General features: G+C 41.6%; 1 long non-coding RNA gene across 1 annotated transcript in view; it reads left to right on the forward strand.

Moving 5' to 3' along the window:
- Positions 1-2,300: 2,300 nt before the first annotated feature.
- The window catches only part of LOC132975916 (uncharacterized), a 255,862-nt gene continuing 238,516 nt past the window's right edge, over positions 2,301-19,646 (forward strand). The window contains exon 1 of the long non-coding RNA XR_009673337.1: positions 2,301-2,339. This is a non-coding gene — a long non-coding RNA (uncharacterized LOC132975916). The remainder of the gene's footprint in view (positions 2,340-19,646) is intronic.

The following is a 19,646-nucleotide window of genomic DNA, read 5'->3' on the forward strand; positions in this document are numbered from 1 at the left end:
ACAGCTCTTATGTTCGGACAGTTTTATTATTTTCTCATGAACTTAAACATTTACTAGAAGGAAGCACGTCCCTCCATCATTTATCCCTTTGTGCATTTTGATCCAGATGCAGATTAAACAATTACTTAAATTTCAAACATTGAGCTTTAGCAGCCTTGTTGGAGACGCGTGCACAGCAAGTCTTTAATAGTTTTAATTTAGTCACTTACCTGCCTTATTAATAACATCAGCAGGTAATATCAGAACACTGTCTCTCACACACACACACACACGCACACACACACACACACACACACACTGATCCCTGCTGTGTGAAGCTTACAAAGTGATGAACACGACTGAGGAAAACAATCTCCCTTTATTTCACTCTGTTCTTGTTCTTATTCCTTTGTCTTACATTTCTCTGTTCTCAATCGCCTCGGATTTAGTTGTTGTTATTGACTCACGCTGCTTTTCTCTTGTCATTATTCCTACCTTTTCCTTCTCTCATCCCTCTCTCTTTCATCACGCCTGCCCCCCCATCCCCCCGTCCTCCCCTCCGCTGACATTGTAATGTTACTGCACACGACTTTATCTCGCCTGAAAAGGTGAAGCCATGAATGATCTCTCCAATTTAAAAGCACTCAACCCTCACGCCGCCTGAAATGAATATTTTGCATATATTCATGCAACAATGATTCAATTTGAGGATATTATTTGCAAACAGTGGCTGAATTCTCTGCAGCATTAATAACAGAGCGGCGGGCCGGTATCATGGGGATGAAAAATGTATTTATTCTGACATGTTTAGAATGAACCGGCGCGATTAATTAAAAAGTAAACAATAAAGAGAAGAGTCAGACGGAAAAAGAGAGATGGAAGAGTTTGTGAAAAGGTTCATTGACAATTTATTTTTCTTTTTTTTTTCGCCTGGTGGAGTCATTGGAGGTTGTTTGACTGTCGAACATAAATTAGTATATATCGGAAGTTTGTGTTATTGGAATTTTTTTCCCCAAACAGGAAGAAGGACATGGTCTACTAGAATATTACTGACATTTTTCTTTCTTAATGATAAGCAAGCCAGAACAAGATCTATGCAACTTGCAACAAGGCAAGAAGGTGCACAATGAGCAAAATTCCAACACTGTCAGGCACAAATCTCTCACACTGTAGGAGAAGCTGCACACGTTCTGGTGTTAAAAATCATCACACCAAAAAAAAATAAAAAAATCTGCAACAGTTTATAATGAGTAGCAGTTAAAATCCCTCAGTGGTCAAACCCCAGAAGGGATTTCTTTAAACAAACACACTACAGTCCGTCGGGGGAGAAATTTACAACACGGCACAATTAGTCTCTGAGCTAATTCACAGGTTCTGCCCAGTTACTTGTTAGGCAGCGGTTGAGGGAGATGGGGATTAAAGCGATTCCACAAGTGAGCGTTTGGTGTTAAAACAAACATCTGTTCTGTGTTTTCTCGTTGTGCGATCCCTCAGTTTGCAGAAATACTCTGGAAAAAAAAAAACATGCATTGTAATCCCTGAACAACACAGAACACAAAGTGTATCATACATGTGCGGTGCTACAGGTCAACACACAGAACAATGTCACAGAGGGCACAGGATGAAAACACACAACCTAACCCCTTCACCCTGCTCAAATGTTACACCTGAAAGTTCCATCTCTGCAAGCCGCCTCTAATGATACTCAGATTCCTATTCGAGAAGAGTACCGAAATCAAACGATTAAACCAATAGGTTATTAAAAAAAATTATCCATGGAGCTATAGTCACAGCGGTGGTTCAAACATGCTTAAATGATTTAATTAAATAGATAAACAGCAAAGCCTCGACAAGGAAGTCAGCAATTAAATGTAAAAGCAATGCAGACACAACAGTTGGTGCAGCCGTCAAACACACATCCTCAAATTAAAGGTATTCTCTACACACAGGGACAACCAAGACATTAATGAAGACAGTCAGTTCAAGAAAGACAGAAACGCTGCGTTCTGTTGCTTGTAAACTTTTTCCTAAACGGTTCAATGAGTCTAACATTTCATGCTATGGGTCAGTGGTTTCCACCCTAGGGTCAGGGCTCCGCTGTGGGGGGAGCCAAAAGTCTCACGGGGGCTTGAGACTTTACTCTGAGGTTGTCAAAATGAGATTTGCAAATAATAACTTAAATCATGAAAACACACTGACTAGATAGTTAATACAAAAGAGTTTGGCAATGCCAAGCGTGTGGAGACCTTTTCTGTTGATTTTATCAATTCAAACAATTTAAATACATGTAATGTTTTGGCAGGAATTTACCTTTTAAAGGGCCCATATTATGCTTTTTCTGGTTTTATATGCTCTTTAGTGTGTTTTCCATGTGTCCTGTGCATGTTTAGGCACAAAAATGTATCTATGTGCAAAAATTCTAAGTCCGCGGTAACGCAGCTTCTCCTATGTCCTCCTGTTAGCTGTAGCATTAGCTGCATGTAACGCTCGGTTCTAGCCCCCTCGAAAAAAAATTGCCAGTGACGTCTTGTCAGTGTGATATCACTGATCTAAGCCCATTGGCTCGTTGTGGCAAGCCCTGCAGCTCATGTTGCACGCCCGTTAACTTCTGTAGCACGCCCACGATATGCCGTAGCCTGCAGTAGCACAGTAGTGCTAAGATGCTAATGTTTTTGCTACCCTCGGAAACAAAGTGGCTGCATTCCCAATATGGTAAAAGGGGCGGGACATTTCCGAGAACCGTGCTGAGTGACTGACCAATCACGACAGAGCCGACAGGCCGACCAATCAGATCAGACTTGGCACACGTGGGGACTCTGAACGTGGGCACTTCAGAGCCTTAGAGAGAGAGTCAGAAGCGAGCCGGTGCATGGAGCGACAGTACATGAAAACATACACGTTTTTAAAAACTTTAGCTATTGTGAACATACTTTAGTAGGTACATAGATTAAATATACGAATATATAATATGACCTCTTTTATGTGTGAGTGTGTGTGTGTATGTCCTTGAGAACTGAGCTTTTCTTAGATTCACTAAAGGGGGAGCTCAAAGAAAAATAGGTTGGGAGTATGCGGTCTCAATCCAATGCCTAAGTGATCTGAAAGTATCCACACATTCACCTGCTCCTTTCGACATTCTCACACACAAACAATCTGCAGATCATCTAGCAATTAAAATTCAATAATGAGCCTAACAAAAATTGGGCAGGGGACAATCCGCTGGGACAATGCCCAGTTGTTGCACTGTTTTCTTTGCCAATTTATTCCTGATTTTATTTAAGGGGGCAGCGCTTTTCAGACATCTTTTGGTTTGGCTGTTGAGTTGAAATACCCAATTTATCCGTGCAAAGTAGGATACCCCATTTTCAAAAGTCATCTGTGTCCTCCCTTCCACAGATACTGTTACCTGAACACACCGGTCTGAAGCACGATCCCAGAGCGAGGGTTTTCTGTTTGGGTCAATGAACCAGACACATTTTCTTTTTTTTTTTAAATGCTGCTTTTTTCCATTTATCTTTTAAGAGTTTAAGCCAAAAAGGAAACTGCATCCAAGGTCACTGAGATTGGATATTTTTTAAATTCCTGAGAAGATGGAGATGTCTTTAGTCAAGCTTCAGTGTATCTGTCTGGAACATTGTTACTTTGTGTATTCAGCTTTTTAACAACAATGGCTGACTTCTGGTTTGCATGCTGAGTCTGTTAATAACATAATAAATAACAATAGATACTCTTTTTTTTAACCACCCAAGGAAAATATGGTCACTGTGCATGCTCAGAATGTTCTCTGTTTTTAAAAAAAATATTTTTTGAAGCTGACTTTATTTCCTCTGACATACTCAACAAGCTTGTTTGAGTGTTTAGAACTTTGAATTCTAGTAGATATTTAGTTATTTGTAGACTGTGTCGGAAGAGTTGTTCTTTTTAAATAGAGAGGAGAAATAGCTTGGAAAATATATATGTTCAAATAAAGGCAATAGTGTGCTATCTAAGAGAGTCGTGCATGCACTTATTGGCTGCCTTTGTGGACATAAAACGTCAGCTGAATGAAGGTAAGAGGCGTGAATGCAGCGTCCTGAGATCCTTGTATCTCACCTGGAGGGTTTGATATTTTGTTCCCTAACATAAACACAGCCAGTCAAAATCTTAAACAGCAACATACAGTTTGAAATGAGAATGGACAAAGTGAAATGCAATAAATGAAAAGCCATTTACAGTAACTACCGTTCTCCTGTCAGAGGAGCAGAAACAACATGTCACAATGGCTTCCTGTCCCATGTCTTCTCTTCTCTGTTACTGTAAAACATCAGGTCAGTTTTGATTCAGTTCCACACTGTTGGTTATTACATATTTGATTTAAAATGAGAGAATATGCAGAGGATGATGACATGAATTGCGTTTTCTCTGCCTTTGAGTTAGTGCACCTTAAAAAGATGGGGCGGGATGTGGTTAGCTTAACTTAGCATACAGTCTAGAAACAGAGGGAAACACCTAGTTAAGCTGTGTTCAGAGTATATAAATGAAAGAAGTCTGTCAATACCAAGCTGCTACCTCTGACGTCAGAAAAATGAAGCCAATGTGGAGGTTTAAAAAAAAAAGTGCAGTACCAGAGTGTCCATTTACATCCATGAAAATATATTAATAATATATTAAATAGGGTAAAAAAAAGGCAGGTTTTGTCTTGGGGTAAGACATAGAAGATAACTGATCAGTTAAATCTGCTAATTTAATTGGTCAAAACATTTTTGTAGGGCGAGATTAAAGGGTAAAATGGTAAATGGACTTAAGCTTGTGTGAACTTTTCTAGTTTTCTCAAAGTGCTTTTACACCGCAGGTCACACCTACCATCAGTATGAACTATTCTATTCATACACATTTATATGCCACCGATGAAGCAGCGGAAGCAACTTGGAGTTGAGTGTCTTGCCCAAGGACACATCGGACATGTGGCTGCAGGAGCTGGGGATCGAACCCCCGACCTTCTGGTTGTGAAACGACGAGATACAGCCGCCCCTATTAATCCTACTTAGCCTACTAAATTCCTGCTTTCTGTAGAGGCAATGTGCCAGTGTGTGTGTGTGTGTGTGTGTTTGGGGGGGGTTACAGAACTTCTCTCTCAGTGTGAATCAGTTTCCTGTGTCATTAGTCTAGATCCACTCTAATGATGGTCCCACTGGAGCGCCACTTCACACGCACGCGCACGCGCACACACACACACACACACACACACACACACACACGTTGAAATCCTGCCTGTGTCGAGTGTGGCAGATATGAGAGGTTGCGGTTGCATATGCGAGCATATGTATGTAAATTCCATCATTTAGGGCATTATCTGGAGGAGGTATTGTCTCTCCAACGTAATGTATGACTGCCAGGGAAACATGAAAGAGACACAGAGAGAAAGAGAGCGAGGCTCATATGCATGCAGAGAACCGATACGCCATAACATATAATGACAGTTCCCACATGTGGAAGAAGAAACAGGGAGGCAAATGAGAAAGAGAATTAGAGAGGGGAGTGAGACAGAGAATAGGGAGGCAGAGAGATGAGAGAAAGAGAGGGGGACATGAAGAGGCAGGGGGGAGAGGAGCAGGAGAGGGAATGAAGAGTGGAAAATGAGCGACTTTAGGCTCATCTCATACGGGACTTTTTAGGCAGAACACAGATCTTTTTTGATTAAAGATTGCTGTTATTTGGAGCGCTGGTGGCGCAGTGGTTAGTGCACGTGCCACATGTATGCAGGTGTGGTCCTGCATACATGTGGTCCTCGGGGCTGGCGGCCCGGGTCGGAGTCCGGCCTGTGGCTCCTCTCCCGCATGTCATTCCCTACTCTCTCTCCCTGATTTCCAGCTCTATCCACTGTCCTGTCTCTCCATTAAAGGCACAAAAGCCCCCAAAAAATCCGAAAAAAAAATCTCTGTTATTTTACTCCAGTATGACCAATTTCAGAGTTAAACTACAAACCCGCACTGCCCTACAATTGGAGTCAAAGACACTGATTTGATAACCAGAGGTTTAAAATAAAAATAAATATGGCAACAGCTTAAAATGTCTGTCTCTTCCTGGACAAAAAAAAAGGGTTAGAGTAAATGTGTAAGAGAATAAGGGAAATATGTGTGGAAAATTGGTGAGGGTGTTCCATTGAAGCATAAAAACAAAGAAGAACAATGTGTATAGGTGTGTGTGTGTGTGTGTGTGTGTGTGTGTGTGTGTGTGTGTGTGTGTGTGTGTGTGTTGGGAGGAGCATGGTGTGTGCATGGACTCGAATAAAGAGGAAGACGTCGCCTATCTTTGAAAAATAGCCAGGTGGGGGAATATGACTAGCTCAGCCTTTTGGAAGATCCTGAAGACAGAGAGCGCGAGAGAAAGAGAAACTCCCAAGGTTTCCACACCACATATTCAGGTCCACTAGAATACACAAACACATTATGCAAAGGAAGACGGTCACTGTCATGTCCAGCGTGAACACAATGGGGACCTTGGTCCACGTACGCTTTGAGTGGAGTGCTGCTGGAGATTACAAACCTTGAAAGTGGTGGCTCAGAATGTGGATGAATGTGATATTTAGATTACAAGCACCTTGGTTAGTCAGAAGACTAGAAAAGCACTAAAGTCCATTCAGCACTTACCAATGAAAATGTACTGCCATTTTTCCTTTGTGATCAGAAGAAATGAACACTGACAACTCTTAAGATACAAATGTTTCAGCATTGCCACTATCACCAGTAATGGAAAATATCGCTAAAGGTCATACCATTTATCTGCAAATTCTTCAATTGCCTATCTGCACAAACTAAACTATGTTAAATAATTAATACAAGTAGTCCAACAAAACTGTATAAAAACAAGACACATTATTCACATTTTGCAAAATAAACAGACAAAATATTGATCAAAACAATCCCACCTGAAATAGAACTACATACCAGTCATATTTTTTACCTATTCTGTTTGTTTTACATGGAAGACATCTGTTAAACAAAATGTAAATCACAGTTTTTCTTTTGCTATACTGGATATTATTTCAGATCCATTAAAACAGGATAATGCAGGCCACAATCTCAGGAAGCCAAATCTGTGCTTTTTGTGGAAAAAAAAACAATTAAAGTTCCCAGCCATTTTACTTGTTTTAATTAAACTTAAGTGGGATTTCCAAACAATTATTCCCCTCAGAGTCAATTCTATTACAACTTGTTGAAGGCCCCCTGTATTTGTTTAAAGAAAGAAGAAAATGTTTATTGCCTTTTTTCAAGATTCCCCCCTTTCTCTCCAAGTTTAAAACCTCACTCTTTTGATGACATAAAGACTAAGATTTATGCTTAAATTTGCATCATTAGGGGCGCTGGATATCCTAGCTGTTATGTTGCGCGGCCCATGTACAGAGGCTATAGTCCTCATCACAGCAGACGTAGGTTTGATTCCGACCTCAGCCCTTTTGCTGCATGTTGTCCCCCACTCTCTCTCCTCCCATCATTTCCTGTCTCTCTTCAGCTGTTCTGTCTAATAAAAGGCCAACATATCTTTAAATAACAAAAAATAAATTGCATTATTAAGGTTGAAGCTGTGTTGACTGAGAGGTGGTGTGTCATAGCTGTTTGCCAGGAGGCTTAAGGGCCGCCTCAGCTCTACCTCTTTGCCTGTTTGTAGATTGACCGAAAGTTAGGTGGAGATAACATTTCCAACATGGCGTCCATCATTGTTCAGCTTCAAAAGGCTTCCAATTGATGACATCACTAAGTCATTGTTTTATTCAGTCTAGAAATCTACCACAGGTTTTCGTCATGGTTCCTGGAGAGACACCAAGGCACCGTCACCGTGACAACAAAACTTTGGCGAGCCTAGATGTTGTTAGCCAAAGTCATCATCTCATACCACTCTCTCAAGGAAGGAAAATGAGCTAAGAATGTTCAACTACAACTCCTTCAAAGGTATAGCTCCTCATGCATGTGCAGTGTGCGTATTACGGCATTTATATTCACTATAATTTATCTTCATGTATGAAATAAAATGACATTCTGCAGATAGCTCTTGGCAGGAAAACAAAAGGCAGAGAAATAAATTGTAAAAGAATCAGAAAATGAAGAGGTGAATATGTGGAGAAAGGAGAGTTGATAGTAAGCCTGAGGATAGCATTGACCTCACAGCCGTGCAGACTCATAAAAGGGAACCGAGGGAAAATTACCATTCTACCTGTGAATGTGCGGATATGTGATGCGTGCTGTGACCTCCAGTAACAGAGCTATTTCATAACACTGTTGTAACGTTAAAAGATGTTTGATGGCAGACACGTGCATGTTCTTTCTGCTGCCATTTTGACTTGTCATAGCAGGAAGAGACCAGATGTATCTGATAAAGCTAATGGGGATTCTAGTGTAATAAAGCGTCCCATTAAACCATGTCGTTGAGAAAGCATTTTTAATAGCACATGGAAAGGAAACAGCTAAATCCAATGCAGCTTTCATTAATTAATGTTATAAATTACACCTGTGCAGTTCCTTTAATGACATGCCAAAATGTATTGTTGTAAAAAAGCCTTTTAGAGAGTTATTTTGAGACTTTTGCAAGTGCTTTTCCAGACACACATGCTTCATCACATATTGAAGTAATCAATAATAAATATGCTAAAAATGAACACTTTTGACTTGTCCAAATGTTGGGAACTTTTCTGTTTTCAGCTGTCAAAAGATGACTCAGTTCTGCAATGGATAGTTACAGTTCACATCTTAAGAAGCAACAGTAGGAAAAAAAACTCCCTGAGTGTGGTTTGGACAGTCTGACCTCAATGGTCATGCTCAGAGTATCATCACACCAAGTTGGCTTAAAGCAACACTTTGAAACCCTGGAGCGGTTTTTCCACCTTAGTTTGGTTTGTTGGGTCGTATAAGATCATGTCAATCCGACCAAGACCTGTGGAAACGAGGTTATTCGCTACATTTCTAAACCAAATGGTCGACCTTGTGCATGACTCTTTTTTATAACCAAGTGAGTAGGACAAGAAAGTAGAAGAACTGCTCTACCATTAGATCATATGTTATGACATCGTTATTTCATAGTTCCAATGGCTGCTGGAGGGTTTTGCTACTTTAAAGTGGGGGACACACTACCGTACAGTATAAGCTGATTTTTTCAGCTGATTCTTTGTTGATAAAAGTGAAAAAGTCCAAAAATGTTAATGGTTCTAAAGACGATCTTGCCAGATTTATCTTTGGTGTGAGGTTTTCTCGAAGTGATCCAATGTATAATTTTTAAGTATTAATTATGTTCAATATTTATGATACAATACTAAGTTGTGTTGGGTAGTGATGGGAGTTCCAGCTCTTTTTAGTGATCCCGATCGTTCGGCTCAGCTGGGTAATAGGAGCCGGCTCTTTCGGCTTCCAAGCGGCTCTTCATTTGGAACCATTTTAGCATTTATTACATTAGCCAAAAATTAATTCCTTGTAATTATACTAAACTGAATAATTCCCAGAATAACACTAATTTACATGATGTTTGGTCTAGCCAGTACTAGAAGTCCTATGGACGAGCATTATGGAGATAATATCAACCCTTCATTCTGTTTTATGTTAAATAACATCAAAAAAGGGGAATAAAAGGAATCCAGCTCTGAAAAGAGATCCGCCTCCCAACGTTCACATAAGAAGGCCAGCACATACAGCAGAGTTAGCTCGTTCAGGACCGACACATCACGATTGTGGAGGGAATCCTAAGAGCAGCTGAGCACACAATCTGAGGATTGTCATGTTGAACTAAATAATAGCCAATTGGGAAGCAAGCTGACTGAAGAAGGAAGCACAACAACCGCAGGAAATCAAACCATCGTAACATCCACCTGCACATAGACAGCCCATGTTTATGTCTCCATGACTTCATCCATAGCATTGTAATTTGTCTTCACAAATTTTCAGTAAAAACTAGTACAAAAACTTTAGTAGATTCTTCCTGCCCATCATCCCCCTTGTGTTTTTTTACTCTAAAGTCACATTTGACCACGTGATTTCCAGTGTTTCAAGTCGGGACACACTAAACAGTTGAATCCAACATTATTTGTCATCATGTGTGGGGTGTTTTTTGTCTACATCTGTTGAGATTCTAAAAATCTTTTAGCGTGGGCCAGTAGTTTTGGGGAACAAACTATTCTTTTGTTCTCTCTCCAGGAAACAATTTCCAAAATGAACACTACAATTATGCTTCTTGGGTCATATTCACGGAAGTACGTTTTTCAAATTAAAACTGAAAACTTTCATAGTTGCATTCATAGTCGAGTGGCATTCCCCTAAATAGAAGTAAAGATGACCTTGTTTTGGATTAAAATGTCAAAGAACACATTTGAGTGTGTACTGGGGAAATTAAAATGTTTACTTCCTGGTTGGGTCATATCAGTCAAGACAACTCGTTCAACTTTCTAGATCAGCTTTAGCGCTAACTCACAGTTTGATCATGTGAGTTTGAGTTTTTTACTTGCATCCATATACGTTTTAAATGGACAAGTTGAGCTGTGACCCCCTCAGCGGAGGGCCATAGAAGAGCATGCCAGCCTGACATGTTTGCCACTGTTTACCACTGTGTACGGCGCGGCGCACAGTTCAGACTGTCATTCATACTTACACTGTAAATATGGGAAGCAGTGTAGTGGAAGGGATCTGAAAATTACTCCGCCTCGTGCCTTGGTGACGAAATTAATAAACGCCGGCATGGGAGCGGAACGGGTTTTGACAATGCAAGTCTCTCTCTCTTCTTCTCTCTCTCATCACATTGCCTTTCTTCTCAGCCCTGCTGTCCTATTTTCCTCTCCCCCTCTTTCAACTGTGGCCTAATAAGGCTCAATTACACGGAGGTTCTTTCATTCATTATAGACATGGGCCCTGGCTTCTCTTTGTGGACTCCTAATAAATACTAACGCAGAGAAATAGCCGGGGCCTGGGCTTACTTATGAACCCGTTAATAACCGGGCGCCGCTGCCGTGATGAAAACAGCTTTCTCAGCAGCCTGCTCGGCCGCCACACAAACACAAACACAATGGAGAGGGGAGAGAAGAGGGGGCTAGCGCTCTAGTTAGCCTCTGAGACAATGCCTCGGCGAACGACAAGTGCCGGCAATTAGCGCATCCACGGCGCGGGGGTAACCCTATACATCTTTGTCTGTTTCAATCACGGGGAGACGCCACTCAAAGGTAAGAATTAGGGCCGGGGGATGCCATCAATTTCCCTTAACCTGTTTTATATTGCTCTGTGTAGGTGAATGCATGATATATTGTTTTTGTCAGCCTATTAAAAGTGACGTTGGGCGCGATAACGGCAAAAAGGTTGGAACATGCCCGGTCGGGTCTCGAGGTGGGTTGGAAGTGTGTTTGTATTTGCGTCTGTTTGGAGAGTGGAAAGAAGAAAAAAATCACCCCATTCTCACAATTTATGTCCCTTTCACTCGCCGTCTCTGGGCATGACAGACCTTGATATCCAATGCAAATCACACTCTATACCACAAAAAGACTTTCGGCTTGCTTCTGTCCATAACATCATTGGCGGATACACAACCCCTCCTCTTCACACAACAGCTCAATCTGCCCTCCCAGAGCCTGTACACTGTCATTGAGAATCAGACAGACAGGCTCTTTATGGCGGTCTTTACGACTCCGACTGAAATAACTGTATTCCCCGGTGGGAGATAGAGTGGTGGTAGAAAATGTAACTGTATACATTTACTACAGTGAGAGAGAATGGAGAGCATACATAAGATGTCCTGCACTGGTCAATCATAAGAGCTGTATTCACTCAAAACATCCTCCCATCTTTCATTTCAACTCTCTCTCTCTCTCTCTCTTAAAGCTTTCTTCTTCATGCATGTCTCATCTGTCCATCTCCTTCGCTCTGTGCCTTTTGTCCACCCTCTCTCTCTCTCTCTCTCTCTCAGGTTTAAACCAGCAGCCGTGGCAGAGATTGTCGTCCGAGGTTGTCTTGCGAGATGAAAGATGGCACGGCTGTGGCGCTCGGGGACGATCGCACCCTCTGTGACACACACATACACACTCCTCTCTCTCGCTCTCTCTCTCTCTCTCACACCCACGTACGTCCCGCTCTTTCATTCGCCGCCGAAATGGTCCCTGCCTGGGCTAATTTACATAATACACTTCTGACACCTTTACTTTATTCATCAATCACACCCAGGCAGCTTCTCCAGGTCCAGGCTTTTGTCTGAGCATGTCTGTGGCTGTGTAAGGCAAGGCACAAAAGATTAATTTCACAGCTTTTTCCCCTCCTTCTTCTTCTTCTTTTACTTCTTCTTTCTCCTCCATCCTTCCCTCTCTCCATTCTCCTGCCTCTCTTATCTTTTTCCTCCTTCCTTTCTCGTTCATCCCTCTCTTTCATTCCACAGATACAAAGGCTGCAGAATGACAGCAGCCAGATAATGAAAACAACAATGCAAGCATTATTTCTCCTCTCCTCTAACTATGGCAGGTCGCATCCCTAGTTTCTCTCCAGTGTATTATTCCTTCCTTTCTTTGTATTTTAAACCCTTCTACTGTCTCTCTTTCTTGCTCATCCTATTCCTCTCTTGCACCTCCACCATCTGTTTGCAGTTCTTTTTTTTTGCTTTCATCTTCATCATCACTCTGTACTGTACTTCAGCCGACCAGGAACAGATTCCCCGTCAGTCCTCGTCCTGCTCTCCTCCACCTGTCCAACACAAGAGATTCCTCCTTTTTTTCCATTTGTTGTTAGAATTTAAAACCTGTTTTCTGGATTTCATTGGCGGGAGTTTGAAGTTTTTTTTTAACTCATTAAAAAAAAAAAGAGAGAATGATAAATCATCCTGTGTGATTAAAACAATAAACACATTGTGTTGTTTATTAGTTCCCTCCGTCGTTATCGACCCGCAATCGTGCCTCACATTTCAATTACCTGAAATAAATGAAATAGGGCTTGAAAATCTCACGCTTGTTCGTCGATGGAGATGAGAGGGCAACTGTCGCTCAGATATCAATTTTGAACAGATGGGTTGCCATGAGGGGCCGTATCTCCCTTTCAATTAAAAATCTGAAACAGTCATTGTCTTAACCGTCATGCAAAAGCACGCAGATGGGTTTTGTTTGCTTCCGTGTCGGTCTGAGCCTTTTGTTTTTCTAGTCAAGACGCTCATTGGCCACCAGTGGACGACTGCGGTTGTAGTTACTGAGCGGATCTAAGCGCCAAGCCGACTGCAGAAGAACAGTCACACACACACACACACACAAAAAAACAACAAGCTGTGGAGATCCAGGTGAGAAGGAAAGGCTCGACTCTGCAGTGGCTCACGACCTCGGGGGTCAAAGCCAAACAAGCATGGAGTCTGAACACCTGGGTGTGAGCATTCCCTCGACCCCCCTCAGTCTTTGCCCTTGCCCACTGCCCCTTCCACCCCCAATGCTCCTCTCAATGTGTGGCATCTGAACCCAGCCAACGGGATAATTAGCCCCAGAGGCCAGTTTAGCAGGACGGAAAACAGCATTTCACTGAGTCTTCTGCACCAGATAGCAGTGGGACTGTGCTGGCATCAACATTGTTTGTTGACCCCTTACTTACTCACTTTTTCTACTGTTTGTGTGAGAACAAATATGATGTCATAGCTATTATTATTTCCCTCGGGAGCAAAGGTCATGCAAGACCAAGAATAACCAGATTCTGAAGACTTGTCCACAAGCACAAAGGGCAGATTGCAGAACTATTAATTTATCTTCGGTAAGGCTTTTGTACGCTTCAAGTCCATCATTTGTGACACTCGTTCATTTATCCAGTATGGTTTTATGGAGTGTGTAAGTGTTTTTTTTTTTTTTTTTTAATAACCATGTCTTTCAGGAGAAGTTTACAAAGTCTTGACCATAATGAGGAATTTTCTTTTTGCTTAATTTATGTAATTTGGCTGGACTGAACCATAGCTGGATATTCTGATCACCAGAAGCTCTGATTATTATTATTACTATGAAGGGGTTAAAATGTGGCTGAGGAGTCCAGGGGGAGGTTTGATATACTCTGAGAGCACAGGTGGAAAAACTTGTGGGTTCAAATTCTAATTTATATCTGTTATATTGTTTCCTGTAATTCGATAGGTTCCAGTATAATATCTGTTAAGCCTGCACTGTAAAAAAACAACAACTTATTTTTACTATTATGGTGTTTTTTCTGTTCATAATGGCAAAACAACATTTCTTTGGATGTTATAATTTTGAATAAAACTCCCACTAATGATGTCCTTTTACAGCAGTTGTACCGTTTTTTTTTTTACAGTAAAAGACTGGCAGCTTTGGTTGCCAGAGCCTTACCGTAAAAAAATGCTGGACGTAAAAACAACACTGAGTTTGAACTTCCTGCAAATCTAGAGTCTCCTGGATTTTGAGATCTAAAAGAGCAGTTAAAAATTCCACTCATAGTCACCAACTCATCCTCAGTAAGTGGTGCCAGGAAAATAGGAATAGGTGCTGTAGGTATAGGGAACAGAAAACACAAATTAACTAACAAAAAAGGCACTCAAACCGCCTCTTTATTGTCATTATTCCAATAAATTTGCAATTTGTAGGCTATTTGTGGTGGCTTTTTTTACTTCACACATTAAGGACTGTGCAGATTTGCGTGATATTTAGAGTTACAGACAACCTCCAAAATGACCAGAGGTCCCCAGGTAACACTGGAGCTTTGCTGGCAATTCACTGTAACCATTCATTTTGTAAATGTGTCCATATCCAATGTTGATGAGTGAAAAATAAAGACGGACACTTGAAAACAATATTCCTTACATACTTGTTTTCTAAACTTGTGAACTTTTTGTGGTGTAACTTACATGTAGTTAGATTTGGAGGAATAATGAAAAAAGTAAGAAAAAGTAACACAACAAAAACAACTGCTTTGATAATTTATTTCTGAGGACTGATGGAGTTTATATTTTGGCTGATTTTGTAGCTTTGTCATTGTGTCCTCTCAGAGACAATAAAGTTAATCTTCTTATCTGAGAGTCAGGAGCATCATTACGGGGAAACCTGACTGTCACATTACTACATCTCCTTGATCTTCTTCTTTTATCCCAAGGACTTCCCACTCCTCCAAGCAGGTGTTTAGAAGTCTGGGTTAACACCCCGCCACCGCACACTCATCCTTTCCCCATCGCTCGTCCCCTCCCCTTCATGTCTCCCTGAAGAAAATTAACACTCGCCTCCCACCCCAGGTGGCGCGGGGAGGGGCAGCAGGAATGGAGAGGCGGGGAGGGCGGAGGAGTGTCGAGAGCCTGATTTATCTGAGCCTGTCAGGCCCTGGGAGGCCTCAGTGGGTGTTTATGTGTGTGTGTGTGTGTGTGTGTGTGTTGGGGTATTTATTTTTCTTTTTTTTTGTTATGGAGGGGCTCTTGGTGTGTTTACAATGGGTGCAAGAAGGAAGTGTCTCTCCCACCTTGGCCCCTGGGTTGGCACAGCGGAAGCTCCTCTCCGTCTCATTAGGACGTGTGTGTGTGTGTGTGTGTTGTGGGGGGGGGCAACAGTGTGACAGTTCAAAGTGACATTCACACTCCCTTCTCTTTCTCCTGTCCTCCTTCTCACTTTTACACACACACACACACACACACACACACACACACACACACACACACACACACACACACATACACACACACACATGAAAAGAGGGGGAAAGGTGTCAATATGTGACATTAGTCTTGATGCCTTCTGTATATGATAACCTGGTGTATTTGCAAAACCAGCATCATCCACTAGTGCTTCTCTCTCACACACACACACACACACACACACAAGCATACATCTTATCTATTCTCAATTCAGTCTCCTGTTTTTTTTCCCCATTACTCAGATGAACGTGAGCATGAAGAAAATGTTTGCTGAGTTGACTTTTCATCTCTAAGGATTTGGAAAAATCTTTTATGTTATAATAAATATTTTGGATAATCTGTAGTTAAGGCACATTTTTAGCCCAAACTCTGAACTCTAAATCCCCCACAGTGATAATATATGGCCCTTTTACACTGTACCAATTACCAGCTGCTTCTAAAATTCCATTTTTAACCTTGCAAAAATTAGGCCAAACCCTTGCTGGAATTAGTAGGGCTATCTATATCCATCTTAATATGTATATATGTTACTCTGTTTTTTTGCCAGCTACTATCCTATGTATCCAGGCAGGAAGACAAAGTTTACCTGCTATTATTATATTTACCTTAAAAATTGATCGGACTGTCACATGAATAACACCAAATGACTTTTATGTTAGTTCTGATCTCAGGACATTATACTAACCACCTCAAGGGTTGCCATTCCTGTAGTTACACTCAGACTGAGCTCTCTGGTGGAGGAATCCCCCAGAAACACACTTAGTGCCTGATCAATTATGCTCATGACCCTGCTGATTCTAAACATGAACGCAAGTTTTAAAAGGAAGAACCATAAACTCTGGATTATAAATTGCACCAGTAAAGCGCAGTCTGTTTTTGGGGGTCTCCCAGAGATATTTTATTATTTCCATTGCGTCCAGCAAAGTCCACAATGTGCAGTTTCTGTGCAGCTCTTTTAGTACCATCTGTTTTTGCTTTGTGGAGTTTATGTTTCTACCAGTGACAGTACGGTAGTTGAACTCTCAGCCTGCTGTGAAAGTTGTGAAGTACATAAGCCCGCAAGTTGAGCTGCTTATTTCCGCTGGTCACTTTTTGCATTTTTATTGAGGTGTCTTTTAGCACCAGCATTCCACAATGTATATATATATACTGAACAATATTCCACCATATATATACATTATGGAGTGCTGATGCTTTAAATGCATGATTATGACCTCATGAGGGAGAATTGATGGTCTGCATTTCTATGTATCCCAGCAAAGCTTGCTAAACACAATGAATGGGTGAACATTTTCAGTAGCTTCAGGTCATGAGCAATATGTGACGATAACAGCTGCATTCAGAATAATGATAGTGCCTGTGTCAGCATTTGATACTGGTATTTTGGTTGCACCAGTTTGGACGCCGCTAACTTTTTAGATAAAAAAAATGTGTATTAAAAGTGTGTCTTTTACACCAGATCTGACAGTTCATCTTTGGCCCAAAACAGATTTTTTTCTGATTTCAGCCTTACTCAAAAACCTTTCATTTTACATAATAAGAAGACCTTGGTAGCAACATAAAGACTGAGGCTATAGGGTCACCAATAAAACCTACCAATATATAATGGGTATTCAGTTTATTTTCGACCTATGTTGTGTATTACATTTGATTTATAAAGTAGTCCTGATGGAGTTGTTGACCCTAAATGCATAAATAAGATAAAGATATGACCAACACCTCCAGAATGGATTCTAAATGGACTTTGCCGTTTTCAAGGTCAAGAATGAGCTGCAAATCTAAACTGGTGATGTAAAGTTTGTAACTTACAGCCATAATAGCTTTTGCCTACATGGATAAAGTTTGTTTAATGGCATCTGGAATTTTTGAAATAAATCAAAGTCTTGGCACAACCATTCCAATCTCTTTTCAAACAGTCCTTTATCACTCTGGCGTGGTGCAGCAGTGCTTATTTAACTGCTGCTTATTGTTAGCGCAGCAGTTATTAACCTAACACCTTCCAGTTCGGGCATCGCAAGTATTTCCTCACATTAGCATACAAGATTTATTTCACTAAACCCATTAAAACTAATAAGCACACAATTACCAAGCACGTGGCGGGGAAAATATGCATATCAAAAAACCCCAGAGCTGTCATATTGTCCTGAGCGCGTGCCAAGCTCTCCATGCTGACCATGTGGTCCAGGATTATAATAAGACCGGCTCTCTGAAGGAGGCAGCTCCAAGTGCTTTTACATCTAGAGCTGCTTACTAATTGGACCAAACATAATTATTGAGCTCTGAGGAGATGGGCATTGTCTTAATTCGTCATAATCGCATATCCCCCCGTTCTTTAAAATAACGTGTGCAGTCAATTAAAGGTAAAAGTCACAGCATATGGCTAAAGAAAATGAGGCTGAAAAAAAAAAAGATATGGACAAGAAAGCTGTGAGAAAGTCTTTTTTTAACTGACAGGCGGCAACAATGAAAAGATGAGTGGTAGCGATAGCATAAATTAGTGAGAAGCGTCTCTTTTCTCTTCTGATTTCTTCTTCCAGATGCCCTCTCCCTCTCCGCTCCCCTCTGTCACTTGCAATCTCACTCTCCCTCCCCTTCCTAAAAAACCCGGCTTCCACTCCTGATCTATCTTTCTCCCTTTAAAGATGGGCAGAGTGTCACACAGAAGAGAGGAGGAGAAGGAAGCGAGGAAGGAGGAGGCGGGGGTATGCTCTATGCAAAGCAGGGCCTCAGTAGCCAAAGTCGGCAGGCTGAGATGAGGTGTCAGCATTGCACGGGCGCACTGATGTATGAATGCGGCGAAATCAAACGCGTCACTCGACAGACAGGAGGGGGTTGGAAAGGTGAAACCAGCGCGCCGAGAGAGAGCAGCTGTACATCGGCGTCAAGGTGCTATCGTCCCTCCCTCCCTTCCTTTATCACTCTTCCCTCTCTCTTTTTTTTTGTGGTGTTCCACTTATTTATTTATTTGCCTGTTTTCCTTCATCTCTAACTCTCCGCTGCTGCCTACCGTTCGGTGGCACAGAAGAGGCCACAGCCCTAACAAGGTACAGCGGTCACAAAGAGAGAGAGCGACAGAAATAAAAGAGACAGAGAGAGAGAGAACACAGCTACTCAGAAAATATTAGCATATCCCCTAAGGAATACCAACTAAATTGATACCGAATGAACCCAACCCCTCCCTCTCTCCATTTTCACCCAGCCCTCCTCCCCCCCTCTCCTCTCCTCTGTCTCCCAGACCTCTCCCAAAGGTGTCACGGTGTCTTATTCATTAATATGTGTAAATCCTTGTTTTCGTCAACACGGTGGACGGCGGGCGACACCGCGGAGCGACATCGGTGGGCCGGTGTTGCTGCCTGACTCCCCGACTCTGGTTCATCGGCTGAGCCTCGTCACTCTGAGTGATGAGTGAGAAAGAGCGAGGAGAATAAAAAAAAAACAAGGGGAGAAAGAGGCAGATAGAGAGAGAGAGAGAGAGCTAAATATAATCTGTTAGCTCGAATACTGACTTAATGATACTTGTGGATAAAAGTGCCATTCATGAAATAATCTTTGAAAGGCAGAAAAGTGATCTTCAGTTCATTTGTGATCAGTATGTAGTAATGCACATGATCATATTTGTGATAGGATCATGACTTGTCAAACACTGCAGCTTCCTCAGTGGCACATGGGTTTCAAATATGAAGTTGTAGATACTCCTCGAGTGAAGTGGTTCCCAAACTTTTTCTGCGCGGCCCCCCCTTTCGTAGATGAAAATAAAACCTTTAAGGGTGTGACATAGAAATATATTCACATGTAGTCACACATAGTTTGTCCTAGCGGTTAAGTCTCCCAGTTTGGAAATAAACAGCTCATTTCTGCCATCGGAGCCAGCAGGGTATGAAGTGCAAACAAATCTACTCAAGATGGCCGAAGAGGGCGTTTGATGGATCAAGCAACAAGGACACCGTCATCCAGACAGTTCGTCTACATCAAGAAAGCTTTTATGACTTTATCGAGGTAGGACAGCTGATAGATTAGGAAACAGAGAAAGATTTGGGTAATGACATGCAGGACAGAATCCAGGGTCGGAGTCCAACTAGGGC

The sequence above is a fragment of the Labrus mixtus genome, chromosome 6 (genome assembly GCF_963584025.1).
Source record: "Labrus mixtus chromosome 6, fLabMix1.1, whole genome shotgun sequence".
NCBI lineage: Eukaryota > Metazoa > Chordata > Actinopteri > Labriformes > Labridae > Labrus > Labrus mixtus.